The sequence below is a fragment of the Sus scrofa genome, chromosome 1 (assembly GCF_054392235.1).
Source record: "Sus scrofa isolate SSC_HxYL_T2T_F1_AM1 chromosome 1, Sscrofa_HxYL_maternal_Yorkshire_Landrace_v2.0, whole genome shotgun sequence".
Taxonomy (NCBI): Eukaryota; Metazoa; Chordata; class Mammalia; order Artiodactyla; family Suidae; genus Sus; species Sus scrofa.
Window position 1 is genome coordinate 41,438,625 of NC_139383.1, and position 24,585 is coordinate 41,463,209.

The 24,585-nt window shown below is 36.8% G+C and overlaps 1 long non-coding RNA gene across 3 annotated transcripts in view; it reads right to left on the bottom strand.

Moving 5' to 3' along the window:
* The window catches only part of LOC106506546 (uncharacterized), a 1,093,182-nt gene that overhangs the window by 169,365 nt on the left and 899,232 nt on the right, over positions 1-24,585 (bottom strand). Inside the window, exon 8 of one of the 3 annotated variants that reach the window (XR_014839971.1) lies at positions 19,900-24,451. The exons of 1 other annotated variant lie outside the window; for it this stretch is intronic. This is a non-coding gene — a long non-coding RNA (uncharacterized LOC106506546). Of the gene's footprint in view, positions 1-19,899; positions 24,452-24,585 lie in introns of those variants that run through there. One more of the 3 variants, XR_014839972.1, reaches the window with a different exon arrangement.

Here is a 24,585-nt window from a genome sequence, read left to right on the forward strand (position 1 = left end):
GTTGTTTAATCTTCAAATATTTGGGAACCAGTTATCTCTCATATTGATTTCTAATTTAATTCCATGTGGTCTGAGCAGGTACTTGGTTACTTTGTATAATTTCCATTCTTTTAAATTCCTTAAGGTGTGTTTTTTTTGTTCCAGAATGTGATACATCTTTACAAATGTTCCATGTGAGTTTGGGAACAATTCTGTTGTTGGATAGGAATTCTATAAGTGTCAACTGGGTCAAATTGGTTGATAGTGCTGCTCAAGTCAACTACATTCCTACTGATTTTCTGCCTTCTTGATGTATCAATTACAGAGAGGTGTTGAAGACCTCAGCTATAGCAGTGGATTTGTTCATTTGTCCTTTTAGTTCTCTCAGTTTCGCATCCTGTATTTTAATTCTTCTCATGAAATAAATGCATGCACTTTTATGATTGCTGTCTTTTTAGAGAATTGACTCCTGTATCACTAGGTAATGATATTCTTTATCCTTAAAAATATTCCTTGTTCTGAAGTGTGATTTATGTGAAATTAACAGAGCTCGATCTGCTTTCTTTTGATGCATGTTAGCATGATATATCTCTCCTTGCCCTTTTGCTTTTAATCTGAGTTTTTAAATTTAAAAGTGTATTTCTTGAAGACAACACATAGTTGGGTCTTATTATTGTTGTTTTTAATATATACTCTGATAGTATTGTGACTTTTGCACTGCAGCCATTCACATTTAAAGTAGTTATTGATATAGTTAGGTTAATATCTACCATGTTGGTAACTCCTTTTCTATTTCTTGCATTTTTCTTCTTTCTTTAGCTCCCTATTTTTCTGTCTTCTGATTTCAATTGAGCATTTTATATATTTCTATCAAGTTTTTACTTAGGGAAACCCAGTCTAAAGTAGGAAGATATAAACAAAGATACTAGCGGAATTTGAAGCCAAGGCAGCAATCTGCTGTTGCTGTAGAGTTTGTAGTTACATTGTTAACAAATCTGAACTTATCATCATTATGCCATTCTTTTAGTATAAACATTATATTTTCTTGCTGGAGTGGTTTCTGCAAGAAAGTCTGCTGTCATTCTTTTCCTTGTTACTCTATAGGCAATACACCCTTTTCCCACCTCAACCCTGGCAGCTTTTAGACTTGTTGTTGTTGTTGTTGTTGTTTTAGGGCTACACCTGTGGCATATGGAAGTTCCCAGGCTAGGGGTCAAATTGGAGCTATAGCTGCTGGCCTACACCACAGCCACAGCAGCGCAAGATCCAAGCCACATCTGTGACCTACACCACAGCTCACAGCAATGCCAGATCCTTAACCCACTGAGCAAGACCAGGAATTGAAGCTGCGTCCTCATGGACGCTAGTCAGATTTGTTTCCACTGAGCCACGATGGGAACTCCTAGACTTTGTTTATGTATTTGGTTTTCTGAAGTTTGTATACCTCATGCCTAGATGTAGATGTTTGGTATTTATCCTGCTTGTTGTTCTCTGGGACTTCTAGAACTGTGCTTTTGTGTCTGTCATTAATTTATGTCTGTCATTAATTTTGGAAAATGCTTGAATATTATTTATTCAAATTTTCTTCTGCTCCTTTCTCTTTTCTTCTAGTACTCCAATTATTAATAAGCTATAACTTTGATGATTGTTTAACAGCTCCTGGGTATCCTATCTTTTTCTCCACTTTTTTTCTCTTTGCATTTCAATTTGGAAAGTTTATATTGATATATCTTTACTGTTGCTGATTCTATTATTGACTGCTGTGTCCAGGCTACTAGTAAGTCCATCAAAAGTATTCTCATTTATGCTATAGTGTTTTGTTTTGGTTGTGGTGTGTAGTGGCTTGATGTGGGATCTCGGTTGGCAGACCAGGGATTGAATCTGGGTCTCAGTGGTGAAAGCACCAAATCCTAACCAATAGACTACCAGGGAAGTCCTATGTTATGGTGCTTTTAATTTCTAATATTTCTTTTTGATTTTTCTAAGGGTTTCCACCTCTCTGCTTAAATTACCTATGTGTTCTTGCATGTTGTCTCCTTTTCCCATTATTGCCCCTAACACATTAATCTTAGTTATTTTAAGTTCCTGTCTGATAATTTCAACATTGATATCATTTCTGAGTCTGCTTCTCCTGCTTATGTTATTACTTCAGATTATGTTTTTTTCCTGCCTTTTACCACACCTTGTAATTTTTTTTTTATTGAGACTTTGATGTATCGGGTAATAGGAACTAAAGTAAATAGACCTTTAGTATAGTTTTTTATGTTATTCTTACTAAGCGTTTGGCTGTGATTAATGTTTGTGGTAGCTGCACGGGCTTCAAATTCCTCTAGTATCTTTGTTTGCATCTTCTTATTTTAGATTGGGTTTCCCTAAGTACCACTCCTCAGAGAATTCCTATGCTTCCCTTTCTTGCATCTCTTATCCACTGTTATTTTACTAGAGCCCTGTTGATGTGGTAGTATGCTGTTAGTGAGGGGAAGTAGTTTATAACATCGTGAATAAATTTCAGCCTAAGTGTGGTCCTGTGTTCCTGGGCTGTACTTCACATGCATTTCTTGCACCTCCCACTTTTTCTTTTGGTGAGACATGAAGGCAAGAAGGGAATGTACAGGAGAAATAATCTGTCTCCAAGTGGAATAAGATTTTGAAGTCCTTTTTCTTATAGAATAAGCCTTTGCTATAAAGAATACTTTGTATCTATTCACGATTGCTGTGCTTTTCCTCTCCGTGTCAAAGCCACAAAGTGATCTTTCTTGTCTCTTTACCGTGAGAACCTTGTGGGATTTGTGCAGGTAAACTCATTAAAGTGTGGTGGCCCTTTTATGATGCTGGCTGCTTTATGACTGTGGCCCCTAGGAGTTTTTCATCCTTAAGCTACTCCACACACAGCCTCCATATTATGTAAAACTATCCAGTCAGTTGTTACTTCTGTTTTATGGTGTAGGTAAGCAGACCTTGGCTGTCATTCTCTTGATTTAGCTGTCTCTCTAGATTTTGAGATGGCAGTTTGTCTTGCAACCTCAGTTTTCTAATGGATTTAAGAAAAAAGATTGATTTTCAGTTTATTCAGTTTTTTCTTGTTGTAAGGAAGAGCATAATAGCTTCCAAACTCTTTTCACCTCATAGCTGAATGTGGAAGATCACTTGCTTATTTTTAAATAATTGGAATACATAAAATCACCAAATGACAGACTGTAGAGAAATAAGACATAAGATACTTGAAACTTCAAAGTTTAGACATCAGATACAGTAGGACAATTGACCTAGTAATGGATACTGAGAAAGAGTAGTTTGTGAGAAATGGAATAAATGCCAGGAGACTTTAAAGTTATAAAGAGCAAGAAGGAATTTCAAGAGAAAGGAGTCATTAAGTAGTTGAATATTGCTGAGAGGCCAAGAAAGCCCCAAAGAGGGTAGTGCATATTTGATTTGTCAAAAATCACGGTTGATTTAGATAAGAGCAATCTCAGTAGAAAGAGATAGAAAGAATGTGGATGGAAGTGTGAGTATGTGTGTGTTGAAGAAGAAAGCAGAAACCAGACTGGAATGAGTGAAAGCATTTATTAGAGAAGATGTGAGGAAATCATAACATAGTCCTGTTTTCAAAGAGAACTTTTCATCAGAAGAATATTCACTTTTAGCCCTGAATTATTTAGGAAAACCCTGGAAATGTTGAAGGAAAATTCTAGGCTCTAAATTTAGGAGCCTTGTAGAACTGGGTAAGATTTTTTTTTTTAAATAAAATTCTTCATTTGACAAAGAAGAGTTTCAGTATTGGGAAATCATTTTTAAGAGATTTCTATATATATCCAGGATTTTTAAAAGGAATAGTGTCAGACAATGGTATATACATGGCATTGTTAAGCTTTAGGATCCACCTAGGAGAAAGCACCGCTCCTTTTTCAGAAGTGAATTTCTCTTCCAATCCTCAAGCCTCCCTGGAAACAGACCTTACAACCCCCCTACTTCAAGGACAAAGAGTTAAGTGACTGCATTATAGCCTGACTTTGAAACTAGAATTTAATCAGGCATTCTGCAGGAGGCAGACTCCATCAAGGCCAAGGTGGTAGGTCTAATTGCTTTTATTTGCGCTCTGTGTACTCTGTGCATTTTGACCTGGTGTGGGGCTATGCTTCAAATGAGATTTCTGAATTAAAGTGAAACACCTTAGTCTAGCTAGTTGAATTTTATAGTGGTCCTCTGAAGCTTCCCTTAGTGTGACTCTACTCATAATACATTATCATAGAACAAATTCATCATTCATTAACTCTAAAGCAAATTCACTTTCTCTGCCTAGGAGCATTGCCTTTCCAAACTAGCTGTGTGAATTCTTCTACCTAGAGTACAGCACCATTATGTAGTGGAGGCTGAATCTCAGATATATGTATCTACACAAATCCCTACTGACTTCCAAGATCAACTATGACCGCAGATACCCACTGAGAGATTAGAACACAGCAGGACAGAGCAAGGCCTTAGACAATGTAATCCGGTAATCATCCATCCTCTCCTCTGAGGCGAGTTTCCAGACTAGCAGACAGAATGAAAATTCTGACAGGGACACAGCCAAAGAAGTGAGCACATGTGGCTAAAGTATTCATAACACCCTTTCTTACACTTTCATTCTGAATTTTCTCCTCTCATAAATGTATTTCCTAAACTTTCTCTGTGTTTACACACAGACTTGGAATTCCTTTCACACAGTTCTTTCTGTTTAATAATGTGTCAGGACAGTCTCTTTGGATCTTTTATCCCCTAATGAATTTTTCAAAAAGAATTTTTCAAAGGAGTTGCTGATACTGCCATGGCTTGTATTTTTCCTTTTATTTCACTTTTCTTTATTCTTCATGAGTACTTTTACTTTCAATAATGATCATGCCAGAGCTTTCCTTTCACTACCTAAAAGTGAAAGGAACCAACAGGTACTTATTTCAAAAGGAATGTCTCTCTCTCTCTTTTTTTTTTAGAGCCGCACTTGCAGCATATGGAAGTTCGCAGGCTAGGGGTCACATTGGAGCTACAGTTGTTGGCCTACACCACAGCCATAGCAGCGCCAGATCCGAGCCGTGTCTGAGACCTACACCACAGCTCACGCCAATGTGTTATTCTTAACCCACTGAGTGAGGCAAGGAATTGAATCCTCATCCTCATGGATCCTAGTCGGGTTCATTACCGCTGAGCCATGATGGGCACTCCCTCCTTTTTTTTTTTTTTTTTTTAATGTAAACTATTCCTAAAGCTAAAAACAGAACTTTGAAGCAAGCTACACTTTATTTTTACCATGATGCTTAAGGAGTAAAAGCCTCCACACAGTTTTGAAGAGAGGATTATTTAAATTTTATCCACAAAGAGCAGAAGAGGTAGTACCAGGAATCTCTGGAGGAAAGCTCAGCTGCCTCAAAGCTGACCCACTGGGATGAAAGAAGACAATTTTGTTTTAAAGTTGACTAGGTAAATTTTTTTTTTTTTTAGCATTTCACCACATTTTATTTGCTTTTGCTTGCCTGGATTCCATGGTATAAGAGAGAAGTCTCATGGGAAATGTGAGTTTTCTCTCTGACCATTTTAATCCTTCTTTCTGACCTCTTGTTAATATTGATACAGATATCATCTTTTTATACCTTATGCAAACATTTTTATCACTGAAATTTCAAAAAGGAAAAACAAAAGATCTAAAATTCAAAAATGGGATTCATCTTAAATAAAACACTTAAAAAATGCAAGCAGACACCCTTGGTTTTAGCTTTTTGTTTGACTAGCATTCATCATCTCTCATTTATGGAAAGGGGATAATCAATATTTCATCAATACTTTTTTATAAAGAGAAATTTTGAAAAGAGATTAAGAAATATAGTTGAAACCTAGATGACTTATAAATAAGCTATAAGCAGGCTTATCAAAAGAAGATTGGTATTTCATTTAGGAAGTGAATTTGTAGAAAGAAATTATAAATCTCAGCAGTAAAGAAAATCATTCTAAATTCACAGTGCAGACAAGTGATGTGAAAAACAAAAATAAAATTACTTTTTCTTTTAGAGAGAGACAAGTAAACCAATTTCTCTCCAAAATGTCTTTAGCTGGAATGCCCTTTGGTATTTAATAACATGACCTCAATATTAAAGCCTCTAGCTAAGCATTCACAGGCTGCATTTGTGAAACTATCAACCTTTACCTTTGCATTCCCAGGAGTTTATTGTTGGATCATCCAGGATAACCAAGTGATATGAAAATAATCCATCTATCCAAACTTGGTTTTCATTTATTTATTTTAAATAATTTGTTATGCCATGACTGCAGTGTTGAAGTTAAGAGTTTGAAAAGGCTCTTTTCGAGCAAGATTGAGGATCACAGAGGTTATGCTCCTTCAACTGATCAGTATCAGAGCTAGGATAAGGACCTAGTGAGTCTGGCTTCCAGGCCAGAGTGGTTTTCCATGTATGAAATGGTTTGCCTCTGCACAAGGCATAATTAGACAATAGTAATTACTAATTAATGGAATATGATAATGAAGAATAAAATTATATGCCCTCTTAATTGACCTCAAATGATAACTTTTCTTAGATGTTTTTCTTTTTCTTTTTTTTTTTTGTCTTTTGTCTTTTGTCTTTTTTGTTGTTGTTTTGTTGTTGTTGTTGCTAGATGTTTTTCTTGATATCTCTTGATAGACACTCACTCAAATTTCTGGAGTTTGTATTATATTGTAATGTATTTCCTATCTTTATCTGTGTCCTACTAGCCTGTGAGCTATTTGACATGGAAAAAAACTCCATAAATCTAACACATGTTTACAATACCAGAGGCAAGTATTGTTGAATAAGCTCATAATAATGCACAAACATACAATTAATAAATGCTTCAGCAAAGGGAATGAGAAAGGCATTTTAATTGTAAAATCCTGTCTCTCATAGCAAAACTACAAAATTGGTATTTATTACACCTTTTAATAGAGGAAGTTTAGAAAGACTAATAATTAAATAGATTAAATTATTCTTTGAAAATCGTGCATACGGTAAACCAGTATTCAACCCCAAGTCTGATCAAAGCAAAATTTACGCATCCCTTTCAGACTTAATACCTTGGGGTAATAATGATGGATACTTATTCTATCGAACCAATAAATTAAGAGTTGTTCATACCATACCTTATTTCTTCTTTACAACAATTCTAAAGAAGTAGGTGTAATTGTTAGCACCGTTTTACAGATTATGAAACAAATTTAGAAAGTTTAAGCAACTTGTTAAAAGTCATATAGATTTGTAAATGCCAAAGTGGGATTTAAATGCAGATCTGAGTAACCTGAAAGTCAATATCCTCTGAAACTGAATGAAATATGTAAATGCATGATTGTTGAAAACAAATAAACAAACAGTGTCAGGTACCTGTGCTGCACAGCACATCATCCCCAATTTCAGAGTAGCTGTGATTGACAGTTTCATGTACATGTCAGCTTCTATATGGAGAGCATAGACTAATATCCCATTGTATCCATAGATCTCGCTTTCTTTCTCTCTATGTATGCTGCATCTTCTTCATCCTTTCCTCTGTTGATGGACATTTAGGTGCTTCCACATCTTGGCTATATAAATAATGCTATACATATGAATGTCAAGGTGCATATCTTTTACAATTAACATTTTGGGGATTTTTTTGGGTATATACTCAGCATTGGAATTTCTGGGTCATATGGTTGTTCTATTTTTCATTTTTTTAGAAATTTCCGTACAGCTTTCCATAGTAGCTATACCAGTTCACATTCCACCAAAAGTGTACTAGGGTTCCCATTTCTCCACATCCTTGTCAACTTTTTTGTTATTTGTGTCTTTTTGATGATAGTCATTCTGACAGGTGTGAGGTGATATCTCACTATGTTTATGATTTGCATTTCCATGTTGATTGGTGATATTTTATCAATCTATTTGTTTATTTATTAAATTAAGGTATAGTCAATTTGCAGTATTATATTAGTTTCAGGTGTACCACATAGTGATTCAAAGATCTCAGAGATTATACTCCATTTAAAGTTAAAATAAAATATTGGCTATACTACAATATATCCTTGTAGCTTATTTTGTACATAGTAGTTTGTACCTCATAAACCCCTACCCCTATCTTGCCCACTCCCTTCTAGTTTGTTCTCTATTATATGTGAGTCTATTTCTGTTTTGTTCTATTCACTAGTTGTTTTATTTTTTAGATTCCACATATAAGTAATAACATACAGTATTTATCTTTCTCTGACTCATCTCACTAAGCATAATACCCTCTAGGTCCATCCATGCTGTTGCAAATGGCAAATTTCATTCTTTCTTATGGCTAAGTAATATTCAATTGTGTGTGTGTGTGTGTGTAGCTGTATACGTACACATACATCCACACACATACATAGAACATTTTTATCAATTCATTTGTTGATAGACACTTCCATATCTTGGCAATTATAAATGATGCTGCTATGAACATTGGGGTACAGGTTTGTTTGTTTGTTTGCTGTAGTGTGCAGCAGCTTGATGTGGTCAGTCCTCAGACGAGGGACTGAACCCAAGCTGCAGAGGGGAAAGTGCACCACCAGGGAACTCCCACATATATCTTTTTTAATTGGTGTTTTTGTTTTATTTGAATGTGTACCCAGGTCTGAAATTGCTTGATCATGTGGTAGTTCTATTTTTAGTTTTCTGAGGAACCTCAGTACTGTTTTCCACAGTGGCTGCACCAATTTATATTCCCACCAATAATGAGAAAGCAGTCCCTTGCCTTTACATCTTCACCAATATTTGTTATTTATGGTCTTTTTTGTTTGTTTTTGTTTTTCATTTTTTAAAGTTGATTTACAATATTGTGTTAATTTCTGCCATTCAGTAAAGTGATTAAGTTATACATATGCACATATCACAGAATATTGAGTAGATTTTCCAGTGCTATACAGCAGATCCCCATTGATCATCCATTTCAAATACTATGGTGTGCATATGCCAATCCCAAACTCCCAATACATCCCTCCTCCCAACCTTTCCCCTTTGGTAACTGTAAGTTTGTTTTAGAAGCCTGTGGATATGTTTGTGTTTTGTAAATAAGTTCATCTGTATCATTTTTTTAGATTCCACATAAAAATTACATCATATGGTATTTGTCTTTCTTTTTCTGTCTTATTTCACTCAGTATGATAATCTCTAGGTCCATCTACATTGCTGCAAATGGCATTATTTCATTCTTTTTTATGGCTGAGTATTATTCCATTGTATATATATACATCTTCTTTATCCATTCCTCTGTTGATGGACATTTAGATTGTTTCCATGTTTTGGCTATTGTAAATAGAGCTGCAATGAATATTGGGATGCATGTATACTTTTGAATTATGGTTTTCTCCAGATATATGTCTAAGAGTGGGCTTGATGGATCATACAGTAGTTCTATTTTTAGTTTTTTAAGGAACCTCCTTACTTTTCTCCATAGTGATTGTACCAATTTATATTTCTACCAACAATGTAGACCAGTTCCCTTTTCTCTACACCCTTTCCAGCGTTGTTTGTAGACTTTTTGATGATAGCCTTTCTGACTCATGTGAGGTGATGCCTCATTATAGTTTTGATTTGCATTTCCCTAATAGTTAGCCATGTTGGAAAATACTTATTTTTCTGTGTTTTGGGGCCATCTTTATGTCTCCTTTGGAAAAGTGTATTTAGACTGTCTGTCCATTTTTTAAATTGGGTTGCTTATTTTTTTTGATATTGCATGAGTTATTTATGTGTTTTGGAGATTAATCCCTTGTCAGTTGCTTTCTTTGCAAATATTTTCTCCCATTCTATGGGTTGTCTTTTCATTTGTTTATGGTTTCCTTTGCTGCACAAAAACTTTTAAGTTTAATCAGGTCCCATTTATTTATTTTTGTTTTTATTTTCATTCTTCTAGGAGGTGGATCCAAAAGATATTGCTGCAATTTATGTCAAAGAGTGTTCTGCCTGTGTTTTCCTCTAAGAGTTTTATAGTATTCAGCTTACATTTAGGTCTTTAATGCATTTTGAGTTATTTTTGTTTATGGTGTTCCAATTTAATTCTTTTACATATAGCTGTTCAGTTTTTCCAGCCCCACTTACTGAGGAGACTGTCTTCTTTTTCCCCCAATGATATTCCTGCCTCCTTTGTCATAGATTAATTGGCCATAGGTGCATGGATTTATTTCTGGGCTTTCTATTCTATTCCATTGATCTATTTGTGGTCTTTTTGATGACAGCCATTCTGTCAGAGGTGAGGTAATATCTCATTGTAGTTTTGATTGCCAGTTTCCACTTTACTTAGTTCCTCTTTGAGAGTTTTATCTTTATTTGGAATATGTTCCTCTGTTGCCTCATTTTCTCATTTGCTGCTGCTGCTGTTATTGTTATATATATCTGGTAGGTTCGTTACATTTCCCAACTTTGGAGAAGTGGCCTTTTGTAGGAGATGTCCTATGAGTCCCAGAAGAGTACTCCCCTCTAGTTGCTAGAGCTATATGCTCCAGGGGTACCCCCTATGTGGGCTGCTTGGCTCTTTCAGTTGTGGTGGGCTGACTACTGTGGATGGCTTGGTAGGAATGGCTAATCCCCAGTCTGCTTAGTTTCCAGGCTCTGCTTTGTGTGAAGGCTACTAGGCCACTGGTTGCCAGGGCCAGATCATGATGCAGCTGGCTGTGGAACCCCAGCAGGTCCTGGGCCTAGTGTCGCTGTGCTTACAGTGGATGGAGCCGAGTTCTGGGGTGAGTGGTTGTGTAGCCGGGGTTCCTAGATCTAGTGTCAGCCTGTTGATAGATGGGGTCAGCTCCTGACATGTCTGGCTTCTGGTCCAAGGGGATCACACAACTGGTGCTGGACTGCTGGTGAGTGGTGCTGGATTTCAGAGAGACTGCCTGATGTGTCCAAGGTAATTCCAAACTGGTGTTAGCCTGCTGGTAAGTGGGGCTAGGGCCCGGTGGTTTTCTGGGCTGGTACTGGCCTGCTTGTGGGTTGGCTAGGACTTCCACAGAAGCCTGTGGGATATGGTTGTCTTAAAGCTGGTGCCTGCTCCCTGGCAGTTGGAGTTTGATCCTGGAATTTCTGGCTTTAGCACCCTGGGGTTCCCAGAGGTAGTGTCTGTACCATGGTGTGTGAGGCTGGGTCCTTGACCCTCTAATAACCAGAGCCATATCCAGTGGAGGCTGTGAGCTCAAGGGGCCTCAAGGCAGCGTTCCTGCTGGTGGGTGGGACTATGTCCCCATCTGACTAGTTGCTTGGCACAAGGCATCCCAGTAATGATGCTACAGGCTGGTGGATGTGGGCAGGGCTAAGGCTTGAGGCTAATTATCTAGAGAGAGGGTTCCATAATGGTACTTGCCAGCACCAATGTCCATGCAGGAGAATAGGCTTCTAAAATGGTGGCTGCCAATGTCTACATCTCCAAGGAGAGCTCTAGTTGCCTCCTGACTCTCCAGGAGACTCCAAGATCAACAGGTGGTTCAGACCCAAGTTCCTGTCAGGCTGTTGCTTCTGCTCTGTGTTCCTGTATGGGATTTTGTATGTACCCACTAAGTGTGGAGTCTCTGTTTCCCATAGTCCTCTGTGTCTCCCAAAAGTAAACCCTGCTGACCTTCAAAGCCAAGTGTTCTGAAGGCTTGTCTTCCTAGCACAAGACTTCTGAGCTGGGGAGCCCAGTCCCGGGCTCAGATCCCTCACTTCTTGGGGAGATCCTCTACAATTGTAGATAATCATCTGTTTGTGGGTTGCCCACCTGGGAGTATGGATCTTGACTATGACAAGACTCTGTCCCTCCTGCTCATCTCTTTGTGGTTTCTTCTTTATAGTTTTAGTTGTAGAAGGTCTTTTCTGGTAGGTTCCAGTCTTTCTCATCAATAGTTTCTCTGTAAATAGTTGTAATTGTGGTGTGCTCATGAAAGAAGGTGAGCTCAGAGCCTTCGTACTTCACCATATTCCAGCCTTCCTGTGATGATTAGTGATGTTGAGCATCTTTTCATGTGGCTCTTGGTCATCTGTATGTCTTCTTTGAAAAAATATCTGTTCTTTTTTAATTGGATATTTTACTTTTTTGTATTCTGTTGTAATGTATTTTTTCATATATATGTATATGTTTATGTATATATAATATTAACTCCCTTATCAGACATATTGTTTGAAAATATGTTCTCCTTTTCAATAATTAGCCATAAAAGAGAATGAAATTTTGCCATTAGTGACAACTTGGATGGACCTGAAGGTCCATAATAATGCTTAGTAAAATAAATCAGATGAAGAAAGACAACTACTGTATGCTTTCACTTATATGTGGAATCTAAAAAATGAAACAAATGAACAAATATAACAAAACAGAAATAGACTCACAGAGAATAAACTAGTGGCTACCGAAGGGGGAGAGGTAGAAGGGAGAGGGGAACAGCAAAATAGGTGAAGAGGATTAGGGGCACCAAATACTAGGTGTAAACTCAATAAGTTATAAAGATGTAATGTTGATATGGGGAATATAATCAATATTTTTAATAACTTTATATGGAATATAACCTATACAAATATCAAATTACTGTGCTGTAAACCTGAAGCTAATATAATATTGTAAGTCAGTATACTTTTTTCTTTTTATTTCTTTTAAATTATTTTTTTTCCCATTATAACTGGTTTACAGTGCTCTGTCAATTTTCTACAGTGCCACAAAGAGACCCAGTCACACATACATATATACATTCTTTTTCTCACAGTATCCTCCATCATGCACCATCATTAAGTGTAAGTCAGTATACTTTAATAAAAAAAAAAAAAAAAAAGCCCTCAGATCCCGCATAGCTGTGGCTGTGGCGCAGGCCGACCGCTGTAGATCCGATTCAACCCCTAGCCTGGGAATTTCAAAAGACAAAAAATGAAAAAGAAAAAAGCATACTTTTCTCTGTCAGACACCAGAAAGACTACTCCACAGGGCATGCATAATCTATTAAATGCAGGGGATTTAACTTGCTTAGGAACAAACCTTAACCAATGGGGCTCAGAAGTCAGTGAATACCAGCTCCCATCCCACGGTGGGTCAATTCTGGGGTTCGCTCTTTGTGGTTCTTCAGAGTTCCTAGTGGGGTTGAGCCTAGATTCCCAGGGTGGTAAGTAGCTAGTTAAAACGTCTTGACGGATTTTTCTCCCTTTACTCCCTTAATTCCTTGACTTCCTTACTTAAGCTTCCTTGATCGCCTCCCCAAATAGATTACCTGCGTTGAAGTCCTTGTCTCAGTGTTCACTTTAGCGGGGACACGAACTAAAGCAATGACTGTAAACAGAAGGCGAGGGAAAGTAGTTCTCCACTTAGTGAAACATTTTATGTAGTTTACTTGACTGTGAAAACATGGTGGGCACCACAAGCTACTAAAAAGTGAATATAGTAGATAGATGTAGACATAAATGATATAAATATAGATTGTGTTGCCCCTTTTCTTTTACTATGTATTATCTAGCTTTTTAAAATTCTTTCTTTTGGAAAGGGTTAAGAATGAGATTAGAATTCTTTATTTCTCTGCCAGATACCACATAGATGACTATAAGACATATTAAAAACAACAACAACAACAGAAAAGGATAATCTCTGCTTTCAAGCAGGATAAGGCATTTCTCAACTATTGGCCTCAGAATTGGTTTTGTAACCAGAATTACAAAACACAATCCAGTAATGGAAGAAATTGACTGTCAACTGGCAGTGACCTATTATTCCATTTTCCCTGTTCACCTACTAAAACAAGGCATGTCTATACAACTTCTATCCTCTCTTATCCACTGCAATTGTCTCCCTTCTAATTGCTCCCTACCCTTCCTGCCTCCAGATACACAAAAGTACAGGTTCAAAAGTTTTTCAGTTATATTGAATCCATACATATCTCATTATGAATAGAAACTATGATATAATTCAAAAAATTTCTAAAAAATATTTGGAATTTCACAAATTATAAAAAACATTGACTTTTTTAGTTTATAGACCTCTATTTATAAGGTTTCTAGGCTGCTAAATTAAAAACAGATTACAAATTTCAGCTTTTCAGAAGAAAAATATTTATAAAAATGAGAGTCTTTCTTGGCACTACTAAATTTATGAATTTGGATTTCTTGGATCTTTTTGTAGTGTGAATATTTCAACATCAGGCTTCCTGCTTTATAATCACACCAGCAATCCAGAAGGTTGAGCCTGCTGGCCAGTTTAAATGAGTAAAAGATGGTGTCCTATGAATATTCATGGCTCAAATACTATCTAATGCCCATCTCCCTCCAGGGCATTCTTGTAACAGAATTGAGAAAAGGAGCCCTGATTTATCTGTTTGAGATTAACAACCATCTAAATTTTATCCTATTTTGGTACTGTTTTATGCTATTTTTTGATATTGTTTTTGTTTTGTTGGTTTAACAGAATAAATAATTACTGGCCATTGCAATGTGAAGGGAATTTTTTCTAAACTCTTGTATTTTTTTTTTTTTTTTTTTTTTTTTTTTTTTGGCCATGCCTGAAACATGTGGAAGTTCTTGAGTGGGGTATCGAAGCTGTTTCACAGTAGTGATGAAAGCCATAGCAGTGATAATGCCAGATTCTTAGCCCACTGAGCCACTAGGGAATTCCTAAAGTATTGTCTTAATGCAGTTTTTTTATGGTTATTTCTTGTGTGATTTCGAAATTCAACATTATGTTAAAACATTCAATTTCATACATGTCAAAAATCATGAAACTCATTAGAAAATTGCATCAGATACTTTGAACTTCAAAGCTGTTTCCTAACAATTTGGATATTTAGTTAAGAAATATAGTGATTTTGGGGGAGGGTCATGTTATAAATGAAGTGCTGTGAGTTCCCATTCTGGCACAGTGGTTATGAACCCAGCTAGTATCTGTGAGGATTCAGGTTTGATCCTTGGCTTTGCTCAGTGGGTTAAGTATCTGGAGTTGCTGTGAGCTGTGATGTAGGCTGCACACGCAGCTCAGATCCCTTGTTGGTTTGGCTGTGGCATAGGCCAGTGGCTGCAGCTCTGATTCAACCCCTAGCCTGGGAACTTCTATATCTTCCATATGCCTCAGGTACAGCCCTAAAAAGCAAAAAAAAAAAAAAAAAAAAACAAACCTGAAAAAACTGCTGTCTATTGTTGAAAGAAGGGAGAAGGAATAGAGTAAGTGTTGGTTTTGATAGCGTTTAGTTATATTTTCATTTGTGTGTGTCATCCATATAAAATATTGTAGATTATATATAAAAGCACACTAAGGGCATTATCCAGAAAACCTAAGAGTTTTTTTCTTTTTTTTGGCTGTACCCACCACATGCAAAATTTCCTTGGCCAGGATCTAACCTGAGCCATAGCAGTGACAATACCACATCCTTAACCACTAGGTCACCAGGGAACTCCAGAAAACACAAGAGTTTTAACTCCACCCTCTCACCATGTCATTCTTTCTTTTAAATAAAGATTCATTATGTGCTATTAGAACCTCTTTCATATTCTTGATTTTTGAGGTTCTTTATAAACTGATTGCTTTAAATACAACCATTCCACCGCTCACTCATCAACATGTGTTTTCTGCTCCTAAAATATTCTCTGTCCTATACATAGGACATCTTTATTTTTTCTTCCTTGCTTTTTGTAATGCTTTGACCCTCCATGATATGTATTAGTTCTCTTATATACCTACTTAGTACTTCCAGGAACACTGTTTGACTGCTTCCATGAAGTCTTTTTCTGTGTTTTAGCCCATGGTGATCTTGTCTGCCAATGACAAAAAATTATTTTACAAATGAAAGCATGTAACTTACGTAATTGAGTTCTTTCTTACGAATGAAAAGTAACATGCTGCTGTGAAGAGTACTAGGTATGCAGTTCTGTTTTCAGTATGCCTAATCTCTAGTTCTCAATACCTACATGTATCAGAAAGATAATATATGTAATATGGCTTCTCATGTATTTACAGAACTCCTTAAACTGTAACAAAAATAGAAGGCACTTTTATCACTGTAATATTTTTCTGAATACTTTATTTTCACATTCCTAAGCTCTAAGAGATCAGAGCTCAAGTAGTAGTTGAAAACTTGTGCATAATGTTGGAAGAAACAGATGATAATAACCACAATAATGAAATAATGGCTAATGGTAATAAAGTGTTTTTATATGCCAGGCACTGGGTTTAATGTTTGGTACATGTTGAATCTCATTTAATTTCTCATTATATTTATTTTGCTAGTGAGGAAGCTGAGTTTCAGAAAGTTATTAAATAGCTTATCCAAGTTCACACATGTAGTTAGCAGATGAGGGGATTCTAACCCAAAGGGTTTTGTTTGTTTGTTTGTTTTCAAGCTTCAAAATTATCCTGTTGCACATCTAAAGAGGAAAAATGTTCATAGGAAAAAAAAATGAATGGTTTTATAGATGAAACTTTCTATGGACTGAATACATCTAGGTTTGTAACTAACTGAGCTCAAGTAACTTATCAAAATTGGGAAAAAACCCTCAATTATTATTGTGCACATATGGGCATGTAAACTTAGCACTTAGACAAAACATTGAGTATCCATAAATATTATTTTTTTCTTTTTACAAAATGCTGCCCAGTAGAGCTATTTGCTTTTCATTTGCATGGCCACAGCTATCTAGCTAACACCTGACCAGATAACAAATTCAGATGATGATGAATGGAAAGATAGCCATGCTCAAAATACATAATTAGTAGAATATTCCAACTCTTGGTAAAAAATGAATTTACAAACAAAGCTGTGAAACTAGATTCAGCCAAGGCTGAGATTAAATATACCGAACACCAAATAAAATCGCTAATTTTAGAACTGAAATAATTTTTATTGTTTCTCTGTTGAGACTTAATTTTTAAATTAAATAGTAAAGCATGTGTACATTAAGTTTTTAAATTCCAAAGTAGTTTTATTCTAAAACTGAGGCTGTTCTTTTTTAGTATTTCCATTAGAATTCATAAGAGGAATTTTATATATTTATATATATTTTTTCTGAAATACACAGATCAGTGATCAGTGAGAATGATCATTTGATGACTGCATACATGAAGTGGGAATTTTGAGTTCATAGAAAGGCAAACAAGAGACACAGAGCCTTGTTTTTGTTCCTTTTTAAGAAATTAAACTATAATTGATTTACAAAGTTGTGCCAATTTCTGCTGTACAGCTAAAATGCCCAGTCACATATATATAGAATGACCACATGCACATACATTCCTTTTCTCCTATCATCCCCCATCGTGTTCTATCTCAAGACTGGGCGCAGGTCCTTGTGCTAGGCAGTAGGACCTCACTGTTCATCCATTCTAAATGTAATGGTTTGCATCTACTAACTCCAAACTCCCACTCCCTCCCCTTCTCCCTTGGCAACCCCAAGTCTGTCCTCCATTTCCGTGAGTCCTTTTCTGTTCTGAAGATAGGTTCATTTGTGCTATATTTTATTTATTTATTTTTTGTCTTTTTGTTTTTTTAGGGCCGCACTCATGGCATAAGGAGGTTCCCAGGATAGGGGTCTAATTGGAGCTGCATTTGCCAGCCTATGCCACAGCAACGCAGGATCTGATCCACGTCTGCTTCCTACACCATAGCTCATGGCACCACTGGATCCCTAACCCAGCTAGTGAGGCCGGGGATTGAACCCGCAACCTCATGATTCCTAGTCAGATTCATTTCTGCTACGCCACAATAGGAACTCCCATTTGTGCCATATTTTAGATTTTGCATATAAACGATACCGTATGGTATTTGAAGAGACACAGTCTTGATCAGCAAAGTTAACTGTCTACCTAGTTCTATGTCATGTAAAGAAATTATATATTTGAGCAAATTTTAGACAAAAAATGTGGGCAAATCTTTTTCAGTTTCAGTAGATCAGTGAGATTTAAAACCATAATGATATATTATCTAAATGTTTCAAACATTCATATGAAAAATGTAACAATATGTATTCATTGGGCTATATATAATAGTAAAGGAAATATGTTTTAAATAGGCTATGATGAACTGTTTATTTATTATTATTTTTCTGCCTTTTTCGGGCCACACCTGTAGCATATGGAGTTTCTTAGGCTAGTGGTTGAATCAGAGCTGCAGCTGCCCGCATATGCCACAGTAACGTGGGATCCAAGCCGCATCTGCCACCTACACCATAGCTTACGGCAATGCCATATCCTTAACCCACTGAGCAAGGCCAGGGATCAAACCTGCATCCTCACAGATACTAGTCCAGTTCGTTAACCGCTGAGCCATGGATAGTTCTATGAAGAACTATTTAATTGGAGGAGGTAAATCTTTGCATACTAAATATATTTAAAATAATATTTTAAATTCTAATGAGAATTTTATGCTTGTAGACTTATTTTCTATAGAAAGCGTGAATGAATTTTTCCCTTAAATTGATCTCTTGAAAATATGCATTTTATATGTATATATAAGTACATATATAATTTTTTGATACTTTTGTCATGGGTCCATATATTTATAATAAACTTTGGACCTTTATAAACATTCTGCATATATTTAAAAGTAATAATAAGGAGTTCCCTGGTGGCTTAGCGAGTTAAGGATCTGGCATTGTGACTACTGTGGTGTAGGTCACTGCTCTGGCACATCTTCGGTCCCTGGCCTGGGAAAAATAAAATGAAATAAAAGTAATAGTAAAGCTAGTAAAATAATTAAAATAAACTTAATTAAAATAAACTTTAATAATTAAAACTTATAGGTTATTTTTTTTCTTTTTTATTGAGTTAAAAAGTAAAGTGTTTGCCTGGTAAGAGACAGAGCAGATATTTAAAAAACTTCAAATGCATGCTTTTCCTTAACAGTTTATTACCTTTCAATGTCCCCACATTTGTCTTACCTTTTCCTTTCTTAAAAAAAATTATCTTTGAAGTAGTTCCTGCTGTGGCATAATGGGGTTAGGAGTCCGACTACAGTGGCTTCTATCTCTAGCCCAGCTCAGTGAGTTAAAGGATCAGACATTGCCACAGCTGAGATGTAGGTTGCAGCTGTGGCTCAGAGTCTTTCCCTGGCCTGGTAACTTCCATGTGCTTCAGATGTGGCCATAAAAATATATATATATATATATCTTTGAGTATTTATAGTGTAGAGTTGAAGGAGATCGTTGAGATCATCGTTGAGATTTCCAGCTTATTTCCCATTATTCATCATTCTATATCATGTTTCTTGAGGTTACCTATACAACAAGTGATAACCAGGATTAAGATCTTTCCTTCTCAGGAAAAGCCCCACTCTTATTTTATCATAATATCCTAGGAGCACTGACCCCCACCAGAGGCTGCATCCTTTCACTGATTGTTGATATGCTTTTTTGGAAGAAGAATCTGCTCCCCTGCCTCATATTATTTCTTTCATTTTTCTTTAAGGTATATGCATATATAAGTTAATTCCAAACTCCTTACCTTCTTAGTCTGTCACCTCTGGAGACTTTTATGCTAATATTATTTTTAAGATTAGATACTTAGAACAAATGCAATAATAGATGTTTCATATTTGCCCATGACAGTGACACCATATTTAATAGATTTAAAATTATTCCTATTAGATACCAAGACTACATTTGGAACCATGTCATAAATTCATGTTGAAATTTCAGGTTGGATAAAACCCCTAGAATCTCCTTCACAACAATTGCAGCATCTGGTTCTTACCTAACTTGTATTCTAATCTATATTACTATGTCAGATATTTTTGTACTAAAATAGGATTTTAGATTCATTTCCATTTATTTTATCTTATAATTTTAATCAAGATTTCTATCATAACAGGTATGTCATAATAGCTAAACAGTTCTACTCTGAAAACTATGGGTTAGAACAGAGGCTTGAAATTTTTATTTTCTTCCAAATCTATTGGGCTATAACTGACAAATAAAAATGTATATATTTAAGGTGTGCAATGTGATATTTTGGCATATGAATATATTGTGAAAAGATTACCAAATCAAACTCATTAACGTAGTTGTCACTTCTCTTTTTTTTGTGGTAAGAACATTTAAGATTTCCTCTCAAAACTTCAAGTATATGATACAGTATTATTAGCTATATACACCATGCTGTACCTTAGTTCTTCAGAATTTATTCATCCTGCTTAACTGTAACTTTGTTCCCCTTGACCAACATCTCTCCATTCCCCCCTCCCATTTCCCTCCAAAGCACTATTATGCTCTCTGCTTCTATGAGTTTGACTTTATTTATTTATTTATTTTCCCTTTTTAGGGCTGCACCTGGGGCATAAGGAGGTTCCAGGCTAGTGGTCAAATTGGAGCTACAGCTGCTGGCCTACGCCACAGCCACAGCAATGCAGGATCTGAGCCATGTCTGCAACCTACACCACAGCTCACGGCAACACCAGATCCTTAACCCACTGAGCAAGGCCAGGGATCGAACCCACGAGCTCATGGTTTCTAGTCGGATTTGTTTCCGCTGCACCATGATGGGAACTGCAAGTTTGACTTTAGATTTTACACGTAAGTGAGATCATGCAGTACTAATTTTCTGTACCTGGCTTATTTCACTTAGCATAATGTCCTCTGGGTTTATTCATAGTGATTTATCTAAATAGTGGAGTTTCCTTCTTTTTTTTTTGCCTTTTCTAGGGCTGCTCCCGTGGCATATGGAGGTTCCCAGGCTAGGGGTCGAATCAGAGCTGTAACCGCCGGCCTACGCCAGAGCCACAGCAACTCGGGATCTGAGCCTCATCTGCAACCTACACCACAGCTCACAGCAACGCCGGATCCTTAACCCACTGAGTGAGGCCAGGGATCAAACTGCAACCCCATGGTTCCTAGTCAGATTCGTTAACCACTGAGCCACAATGGGAACTCCGAGTTTCCTTCTCTTTTAAGGCTGAATGTTTTTCCGTTGTGTGTGTGTTTGTATTCCTCAACTTATGATGGAGTTATGTCCCAGTAAGTTGAAAATAACTAAGTCAAATGCATTTAAAGCTGAACAGCTTAGCCTAATTTATCTTAAATGTGTTCAGACACACATTAGCCTATAATTGAGAAAATCATTCAAAACCTATTTTATAATAAAAAGTGTTGAATTTCTCATGTAATTTATTTGAATACTGCATTGGAAGTGAAAAGCAGAATGGTTGTATGGGTACAGAATGATTTTAAATGTTTCGGTTGTTTACTCTCGTGAATGCATGGCTCACTGCAGCTACTCAGCATCATGAGTGAGTGTTGTGTTGCTTATTGCTAGCCTAGGAAAAGATCAAAATCTAAAATAAAAAGTACAGTTTACTGAGTGCATATTGTTTTCTCATCATCATGAAATCAAAAATTGTAAGTCACACCATCATGTGTCAGGAAATATCTGTCTGTCTTTGTCTCTCTACCTGTGTGTGTGTGACATTTTTTTCACCCATTTATCTGTAGGTGGACATTTAGGTTATTTCCATATCAGCTAATTGTGAATAACACTGCAGCAATGAACATGGGAATACAGATTTCTCTTCATGATACTGATTTCATTTCCTTGGATATAATGCCCAGAAGTGGGGTTACTCGAACTAGTAGTCCAAGTATGGTGGTTCTGTTTTTAATTTTTTTGGAGGGGTCTTTTTAGGGCCTCACCTGCGGCATATGAAAGTTCCTAGGCTAGGATCTGAATCAGAGCTATAGCTGCCCGCCTGCACCACAGCCACAGCAACGCGTGATCTGAGCCATGTCTGCAACCTACATCACAGCCCACGGCAATTCCCAATCCTTAACCCACTGAGTGAGGCCAGGGATTGAACCTGCATCCTCATGGATACTAGTCAGGTTCATTACCACTGAGCTACAATGGGAAGTCCTCTATTTTTAATTTTTGAGGAACATCCATAATATTTTCCACAATGACTGTACCAATTTAAAATCCCACTAGTAGTGTATAAAAGTCCCAATTTACCCAAATCTTTATCAATATTTGCTATCTTTAGTCTTTTTGTTAACAGCTATTCTGGACTGGCCCAGTACCTGAGTCATTGGGTGGTTGGGACTGGCATTTGAATGTACAGGAGCTTGCCTGACATCTGTGTTCACAGCGTCAGCCCTGATACCTGAGTCCTTTGTGGTGGCCCTGGTTATTGATTCTATGAGAATAAGTTTGGAACCTCAGTCTTTGATCATGGCACTGGAGTCTACTAGGGTAGGGCTGGCACCTGCCCACAGGGGCAAGTCTAGCCCAAGGACTATGGAGGCAGGCTCCCCTGGGGTGGGCCTGGCGCCATGGTGAGCCTTGAGCTGACATCTATAGGGGCTGATTCAGCAGAGGCCTGGTGCCAATCCTTAGAAATGAATCAAGTCTGAGTCTACAGGAACAGACTGGGCACTGGAGTCCACTAGGGCAGGTGTGCCACCTGGCTACACCAAGAGAGGCCTCAAGCCTGGGGCTAGAAATCTGGGACAGGTTCAAATATGGACTTGGAGCCTGGAAGCCCAAATTCAGGCCAGTGCTGTGGTCTTCTTGGAGCCAGGGTCCTTGGGGATTGGCCTGGAGGCTGAATCTGTAGAGACTGACTTGGTGCTGGGGCAGACCAAGATTTTTCTTATGTGTAATCATGATAATAGTTAATATTTATTGAGTACTGTATGTTTTACCAGGTGTTTTAAATTCATTATTTTCTTGCTAAGTTTTAAAACCAGTAAAGGTTGTTATCTCTATAGATGTGAAAATTGAAACTCAGACTATAAGTGAGTACTCCAGGATCAACTGGCTACATGGTAGAATTCTAATCTCAGCCTAGGATTATTTTCCTCCAAAGCTTGGGTGGACTCTACTTCAAAACAGACAAAATTTACTTAGTATACCAAGTAGGCCAGTAATCCAGTATTTTTAGGCATTAACTAAAGTATCCAATAATCAGTAGTATATGAGCTTTAGAAGAAGTATTACTTTTGCTTTGGAGGATGCTTTGAGTAATTGAAGATACTCTGATATTACCTGCCTGAATTTCTGAATTCTCTCGATGCCTATTCTCCTTGAAATGTATTGAAGAAGGTACTATAGCAATTATAACTCATTTTTCCTCAGGCATATACTGAACCCACTTAAAGAGTGCAGAGAGTGATTGTCTTTGAGAAATATACTGGGTCAAAGTCAAGTCCTTTCATCTAGTGTAAACTATACTTCAATAGCTGAAGCACCATTCAAAAGACATTTAAATCAAGTGATCCTTGTCAGTTTTGCTGAATGTCTGGCCAATAGCAGATTTGATTTTAGATGGCTGAGATTATAGCCCACATCACCTGGGATTGGTGAACTGCACATTTTCTAGGAGACATGGCTCACATATTCTTGCTCAGCAAGTGTCGAAATGGTTTCTTAGTGCAACCTGAAACTTACTACCTGCAAAGACCAAGCTAAGCATCCCACAGTCAATTAAAAAAATGGTAAAATCAACATTTCATAGACTAATCTTTGGATGAATAATAATTAAAACTTAAAAGCATATTCTCTACCTGAAATTTAATTATAAAAGTTAGTTTATGTAAAGCAAATAAGTTGTAATCCGACTAGGTTTTGAGGATATACAGCAACTTCAAACTTTTTGAGCAGTGGGAAGCAGGGGAGGAGATGAAGGAAGGGAAGCACTAGAAGAGTGACTTTCCTTATTTCCTTCCCATTATTTTATGAGGAGTTAAGATTACTTTTGATTTACTTTCTGGGCTATTCTTTGATTTACTGCCTAGGCTATTTCATAACATAATCATACAAAATAATAGAGTTACACTTGTCAATGGCTCTACCTGTGGGCACCGAAACTAGTATGAATATTTGGATTGAATGTCATCAATATGAATCCAGTTGGTTTCCAATGGTAGTTATTCTAATAAAACCTTGTGTTTGACTCAACCTCTTCAAGCAATTGGACATAGGGAATAATGTTTCTCAGTTTTTTGTTCATTGCTTTGATGATTCACCTTGAACTCTGAATCAACTTAACAACAAAAAAAACTCTAGCACTTTGTCCTTTAAAATAAAAAGAGCTTGTTTCCAGAAGTTATTTATTTTATCAGAGGTCTGACCTGGTTACTATGAATTTATAGACAGATTATTGGCTTAAAAGAACAACTCTCTTAATCCTCTGTTGCACTCATAATTTTTATTACTAAAACATCTTCATATTCTTCAGGGTAATTCGGTAATAATTATTGTTATGATTTCTGTTACTGCATAAATAAATAGCAATTACTATTGCATGGAACTGTAATGTGAGCAAGTTCTGCAGGGAAAACTCACTTCTTTTCCAGATGATATTAGCTGGGACCAAGTGGTCTGCTTGTGTTTGGGCCATGGAGGATTCTTTTCTAAGTTGATTTACTCACATTAGTTGCATGTTGGCACTGGTGGTTGATGATCATGAGCCCAGCTGGGAGTCTTGGGTCCTGTCTACATGACTCACTATGTAGGTTTCTCCACAGGTTGCATCCTCAAGGCTAGTAGCTGTGTTCTAAGAGCAAGTATCCTAAGCAATAGGAAATGGCAGTTGCATTACTCATATTGTCACAGATAATTATGTATTTTACAAATTGAAGGTTTTTGGCAATGCTGCAATGTAGGACAATGGTTAGTATTTTTTAGCAAAAAAGGATTTTTAAA